Source organism: Pinus tabuliformis, chromosome 7 (genome assembly GCF_031772625.1).
Source record: "Pinus tabuliformis cultivar Carrire ecotype Pingquan chromosome 7, CPIR1, whole genome shotgun sequence".
NCBI lineage: Eukaryota > Viridiplantae > Streptophyta > Pinopsida > Pinales > Pinaceae > Pinus > Pinus tabuliformis.
In genome coordinates, this window is record NC_142293.1 from 12,296,337 (window position 1) to 12,303,985 (window position 7,649).

Consider the following 7,649-nt stretch of genomic DNA (forward strand, 5'->3'; position numbering starts at 1 on the left):
TTCATGCTTCAGTTGCGCCTAGGTAAGGTTCATTTCCCTCTCCTAGGGTTTTGAAGGCAATTTCTCTTGGATGGTCAAATCATCAGCAAAAATTGTATCCTGATGTTCATACACCTTCCCCTATCCTTAATGTACCTTATTAAACACTTCCCATCACTGAGATCCCCCAAATTCCTCATTTTTGCACAAACCCTAGTTTCTTGCTACAACTTGACAATTTTCTAGGTTGGGCCTGTGTTTAGCCCTTTTGGACCCCTTCCCCTCACTCAATATTTGAAATTCCACTTTCCTCTACTTCCTAACATCCCTCCCTACTTCCAAAAATTTTCTCAAGAATTTAGAAGCCCCTTATCCCCTTCATTTCGCTTCATTTCAACAAATCCCCTGTTCCACACATCGGGGTAGGTTTTACTCAAACGATGTTTCTGAGCAAGAAAAGATGAATTTTAGAAAACTGAGAGAGGTTTTTGTCCAAAATAGTCCAAGGAAGAAAAACCTCCTTCAAGTTTTACAGAGGTGTCATGGTTTTAGATAAATGTCAAAAATACAGTTTCCTCGGGAGAATTGATGCAGCTCTGAAGTGACCTTGGGAAAATCACGTTTTCTCCTCGCTTGGTTGGCCAAATTACTTTTTTGATGAGTCAAATGATAACTAGAGACAAATATATTTCCAATGAGCTATCATGAGCTCAATTTGGAGTTGAGGAAGACCTTCAAAAGTTGACTGCAACAGCACTCTGCCTTTAGGCAGCCTCATTTGGCACATTTTGACCAGTCTTGGGAGATTTGATTTTTCACAGGGCAAATGAACTCCAAATTGAAAAATTCTAGTTGGGCTAGAAAGTAGACTCAAAGAACGTTTCCAACGAGCTATCTTGTGCCCAATTTGGACACCGAGAAGGCCTCAAAAAGTCTCCTGCAAAAAGCACTACGCACTGGGTGGTGGCGCGACGCATTGGGCAACTGGCGCAGCGCACATAACTGGCGCGGTGCATTGGGCTGCAATTTCCAATGCAAATTTACACTGGCGTGGCGCATAGAGAAGGCGTGGCACGTTGGGTTTGAGGCATAGCGCGTAGATCTGCCAAGCCCAAAATCTTCACCAATTCATTCCAAATTTCCCAATATGCTTGGATCATCATTTTTGCAAGTAGGTTGAGCCTCTATCACTGCTTTTCATCCAATTTTGGTGCTTGTTTGATGGTGGTTGGCTAAGAAAATCAAACCCTACCTCTCTCTCCAAAGAAAACAGTGCTAGGGTTTGTATCAATTATTTGGCTGCCAAGTTATTCCCTCACTTTTCTACTCCCTCACTCCATTTTTCCTCATTTCCCTATTCCTTAAACCTACATATCCCTAAATTCACTAATCCCATATCCCAATCCCATATCCCCATTCCCATTTCCCAAAATCCCACATGAAAATTCCCAAACCCTAGTCCTATACTAAAAACTCCCAAACTATTCTCTAATTCCCTATTCCCTTAACTAAACCCTACCCCAACAATCCCTAAATCCCTCACTGTTTTCTCCCTCCACAATCCCTTATCTCACTTTTCCCTTGGTGGCAAAAGTCAAGAAACATCACAATCACTTACTTCTCATCAAGGCAGCTCCAAGACAGTTCATCCACTAGCAGAGATGGCATCTGATCCTTCATATGACCATGATGAAGAGACATACACTGGAGCAAAGAAATAAGCAGCTTGAAGATCAGCAAGCAATCATGGAGTTACAAAACATACGGGAAAATCGCCAAGCTGCCCAAAGGAGGAGGGTGGAGTTCACTTCACTTGAACGAGAGATCAATGCCGATCGGGAGTCATGGCTTGAAAGAGCCAACATCCACTTAGAGAGATTGTTGGAGAAGGCCAACAAGGAGAAAAACTTGTTGAGACACATGGCTGTTCATTACATGGTGAGGAACAAAATTTGCAAGGCAAGAATCAAGAGTTTGAAGGCAAAATTGAAGAAGGCATCAAAGAGGAAAAATGAGCATGATCGACTTCAGATATTGGCTGAGGCTTCCTTGGCCCAACATAGCTCTTGATAGAGAAGAATCACCCCAAATTTAAAAAAATTTGCAGCAATTTTTGCATTATGGAAATTTTTTGGCACAAAAACAGGATTTTCTGCCCTATGCGTCGTGCCACGTGGCACTCGCTTTTACTAGGAGCCTCGAAATAAAAAAAAATCAACATTTTTGGATTTGGCATGAAAAATTATGCTTGCCTACTTATGGCCAAGAAATTTTGGCAGGTTTTGGGCCCTCAAAAAGTTCAAAAACACTCAAAAAATGACCTCACTACCCCTATTTTGACACACAGGAAGCAGTGTTGGGAGAATGGACTTCTGGGGGGGAAATGGAGGCCAAATTGACAAATTCCACTTGGATTGGAAAGTAGATAGGTAGACCTTTCCAACAAGCACACCTGGAGCTCATTTGGACACCGAGAAGGCCTCCAAACGTGGGTCCAAACAAGCGCGACACATAGAGAATCAGGCATGGCGCATAGAGGAAAAATTGCCAGTTTGACCAAGTTTTGCTCTGTTTTTCGCCCAGTTTTGCCTAGTTTGACTTTTTTACTTTCCTAATGGTAAATTTGTGATGTAATTTGATGAACATTGATGGATCATGATGTAAATATGTTAAATTTTCACTTGTAGAGGTAGATTCATCAGTTTAAAGGTTGTTTGAAACTGAATGAATCAGTTCCCTTGTTTCTAGAGGCATGTTGTTATGTTGCCTATTTTCTAGTTCTCAGTTTAGAATCAGTTGGATCAGCTCCTAAACATGTGAGCTCGACCCCTAGAGGCAAGGATGAGCTATGTTTGTCTATATTATGTTGTTTTTCAGTCATTAGCATGGTTGGACTCTTGAGAAAGCCTTGAGCTTCATTGTACACTTATATCAGCATTTTGGCTAAGGAATTGAGACCAGGATTTGCAGCACTCTTTGGGATCCATGTGGCGATTTGTCTTGGTACAGTGCTTTTCTCTGTAATTATGAATTTTCTTGTGTGTTATGTATGCCATTCTCTATCTTGTTTCTTCTGAACTAAACAAACAAGAGTGTAAGTAGAATCCATTGAAATTGCAGTGCTATACTTGAGGTTTGCTTTAGTTTCTTGATGTTTTCAGCTGTTTGGGGAGGATCCATGATTGCTCTTGCCCTCTTCAATACCTCACCTGTCTATTCCTTCCATCTCATTCAATTTTAAGTGCCAAAAACAATTTCCTACCTTGCCCCATTGAGATCTCTGCAGGACTAAGCTTCAATCCCCGCACCCAAAATCTATCTTTCCATCTGAGCCAACAAAGCATTATTTTATTCAATCAAACTCTCTTGCACATATACCTAGCCTAAGATCAGTAGATATTTCAGTCATCTCAAGCCTTCATCGGTCATAATTTGCTGAGATTGACCCGGAGAGAGCCCTTGCTTGACCTGGTAGGACTAGCTACCAGGTTGAGCGTGGTTTGATGTTGGTCCTGGATCCTACCTTTTCAGCCTGAGGTAAATCTAGGCACTAACATAGTGGAGACCATACTGGTGAAGAAAAGTTTATTTTTTTGTTAGTGTTTTTGCTTTATAAACTACAGATGGAGCCTGAAGTTAGCCAGGTAGCCTTCGAAACGCTCTTGCTTTGCATTAGCGAAAGTAGATAAAAGTTGCTTCAGTCAATCTCCAGTCTAGTCAGATCTGATTGTTGATGGTGAACAACGATCTGACACAGCAAGGCTGAAATCATTCACCTGGTGATTCCAAATATGTTTTGAGATCAAATCCAAGGACTCGACTGGAGGATCAACCTAACCAGCAGAAACATGAAAGGACAATATGGAAGGATCAGGTATTCAAGTTGGAATTGCATACAAGACATTTTGTTCTTTGTCATAAATTATTTCTTCTCTTTTCCCGAGAATGTCAAGAAGGCTTTGCAAAGTATATTGTATTTGAGAAAAGATCCTCCGCCTGCATTTGATTCCTTCCCTTTGAAGTTTGTGAATACCAAGGAATTGCATGCCTTTTAGCTTGATCAAGACCTGTCTTCTGAATTTTGTGATGATCGGCTTCAAACTAATGAACCTCAAGAGACCAAGACCGATTCTACAGCTTCTGTATATACTTATACACCTTGTAAAATTCCAGATCGATACAAGCCTCTGATTTTACCTCCTATATCCCATGCTTTCCCTAAAAATCATGATCTATATCTACCAAGATTTGATGGTGAAGGCGACAATATCACTGCTGAGAGACATGTATTGAATTTTGAGTCTTTTCTCGACCTTTTTGAAGTTGATGAAGAAGATGTGACTATTAGGCTTTTTGCTCTTTCTTTGAAAGGCAAAGTCAAGAATTGGTTCAAAACCCTGCCTGATGCGAGCATCTCAGATTTACAACAGTTCGTCAAAGTTTTCCTCGACAGGTGGGTGGTCAGACAAAACCCTTTCTTGATTATAGAAGAGTATAACCAGCTGAAAAGACTGCCAGGGGAGATAGTACAACAGTTTTCTGCCAGATTTAATCAAGTTTATTATTCGATGCCAGTTAATATAAGGCCTCCCCCTGGATCTGCTCTCTTGCACTACCTGGGTGCCTTTGATCTGGAAATGGAGTTTCAGCTGAGAGAAAGGAATCTTGCAACACTTGAAGAGATGCAGAACAGTGCAGTAGATGTAGAGGCTCATTTGCTGATCCGAAGGGAAAAGTTGAAGGAAGAAGAGATGAAAAATATAGATCCGGAGGAATCGACATCTCTAGAGGTAAAACTTGACATTTTGGTAAGTGCAGTGGAAGAGATAATGCAAAGGATCACCACAAGGAATGAGTATAGTATTCAAGCCCATCGCTCGCTGATTGAAGAAGAACAAATGGCTGCTCCAAAACATTTTGTTTCTTATCCCAGTTGTCATAGATCTGATTATGATTGTTTTATAGATCATCTTGGAGAAAAGAGATCTGTTGATATGAAATGTATGCTTGATGATGTGTTTTATACTGACGATTTGCCTCAGTTTGATCAGTATGATGATGATTATGTTCTCCAAACAAAAGCTAATTTTGCAGACAAATCAACAGCTAGTTTGTGGGAGGAAGAAGTTCACTTTCAGCAGCTTGAATACAATGACAGTGATGAGGAAAGTGCAACAAATTTTGAAGTCAGTGAAGGATCTTTGCCTTTTTTTTTTGCTTCATTTCAGTTCATTAGAGACAACATTCATGCAATCAGAAATCAATTGTCGACAAGTTTTGATCTGGATCATCCCGAGGACAATGAAAACCTTGTTCAATGTTGGAAATAATACTGAGAGGGGGGGGGGGGGGGGGTGAATCAGTATTATCAGATCAATAAAACTTTTTCATTTCCATACTTAGATACATATACGCTACTTCATTCAAGGGAAACCGCGTGTATACGCAACTGTGTCTAAAGCAACCAGCGTATATCCAAAATACTTATGATTCAGTTAATCCATTAAATGTTGATCTTTAGTTAGTGTATCAGAACTTCATTAACCATATGAACAGTAAGCAGGTGCAGTAAAACAGAACAGATCATCACACACAAGAAGCACACATGAACACCATGATATAAGGTGGAAACCCAATGTGGGTGAAAACCACCTGCTGCAATTCGTTTCTATCTTCCTTTATTAAGAAACTTCTTTTACAATGTACTGGTGCAGTCCTTTACCAGCACACAGGCTACAACCTACGGAAGGATACAACCTTCTCTCGTTCTCCAGACTCTCCTGGAAGGGAGCTCCAACCCCCTTTGCTCTTGTACTAGCTAAGATACTAGTACGTAGGCGCCGGCCTACAATCTTCTCTCTTCCGGGTACCACGTTTCATAAATTTTCAGACTGGATACTCCTGAAGCACAACACATAATCTGAAGGCCACGTTTCATCAAATTTTCATACTGGACCCATAAATATCATTGAAGCACAAAACAATCAATACTCGCATCATCAATCTCTGAATCACTGAAACACTGAAGCCCTGTCAACAACACAGTCACTAGAACACAGAGCAGAACTCTGCAATAACAATCAGAACCAACTGTACCATCAAAATCATGCATCAGAGTGCATACGCTACTTGGAAGTGCCGAACCTGCGTGTATACGCAACTTCATCAAGATGAACCAACGTATATGTCATTAATCACTTATTCATAACTTTGCTGCACTTCCTGACTTCAGACATAACCAGATCATGACATATACAAGGATAATATATGCGTTAGCACCCAGATCTAGTCCATCAGATCTCATAAATATGAGTCATTATGATCCTGATCCAATATTAGTTCTCATCCATCAATACTGAAGTTAAACACAATCAGCCAAACAAGATATGCAGAATACTGACACCTTTAAACTGTCATCAGATCCCTTTAACAACCAGAACCACCTGTAACTTCAAATATCATAGCTCAAAAGGTATACGCTACTACAATGAACTTAACCTGCGTACATACGCGCTTACACCAAAGCCAACCCATGTACAGATCTATAAATATTTAATCATGACTTGCATCGATTACAAACTTAAGTTATACCCAGTTCAGATCATTGAATGCGTCAGTATACAGATCTAGAATAAACATAATCAATCATATAGAGATAGTTCATATCAAACCATTTGATCCCGATCTATCCTTAGATCTTGTTCTCCATCCACTAGTGAGATCCCTCCTTAGCTTAGATCAAGCAATGCGTCATCAACCCATAACTTGCATACTGGATCTCATCCTTCCTCAGATATTCAAGACTTTTCAGATGACCTTGCCTAATGATCTTCTTCTCCTTTTATAGTCTTAGGCCTTGCTCAATACCACGGTCCAAAACCATAATAAATCAATACCAAGAGCCCAATACTTGGGATCAACACACTTGTCGAGATACCATGGTCCAAAACCATAGGTTCAAATACCGAGGACTAACTACCACGGACCAAAAGTAAGCTTTCCGACATGTACGCGCTTTTCTGTGCATGAAACTGCGTGTATACCCTACTTGGTATATAGCGAACCTGCGTATACACGACTTGGTATATACTGAACCTGCTTGTATACCCTACTTGGTATATAGCGAACCTGCATATACGCGACTTGGTATCTAGTGAACCTGCATGTATACCCTACTTGGTATATAGTGAACCTGCGTATATACTCTTCTTTCTTCATTCTTTGTAGCTTGATCATCAATTCTTTGCTACTCACCTGCTGCACTATGATCTATCATCTGTGTGAGTTGCCATCAAGGACAACACTTGTCTCATAATGCTAACAATCTCCCCCTTTGGACTTGATGGCAAAGCTAACTTGTCACACTTAGAACTTGATCTTCTTATTCCTTTGAGCTGTCCTGCATCCCATGCATTTAGTCACATCTGTAGATTGATCTAGTTATATGTAAGTGAGATGTTCTTCTATGAGAGGGTTGCCATCAAGTACAACACATGCATCATAATGCCAACAATCTCCCCCTTTGGACTTGATGGCAACAACACCAAATCACTCTCCCCCTTTGACATCAAGGGCAAAGGGTGGAACAAGATATTCTCTTTCCTTGATAAACATTATGCTGTCCATACTCCCCCTGAGTACATGATGAAATCTCCAAATGTGCTCCCCCT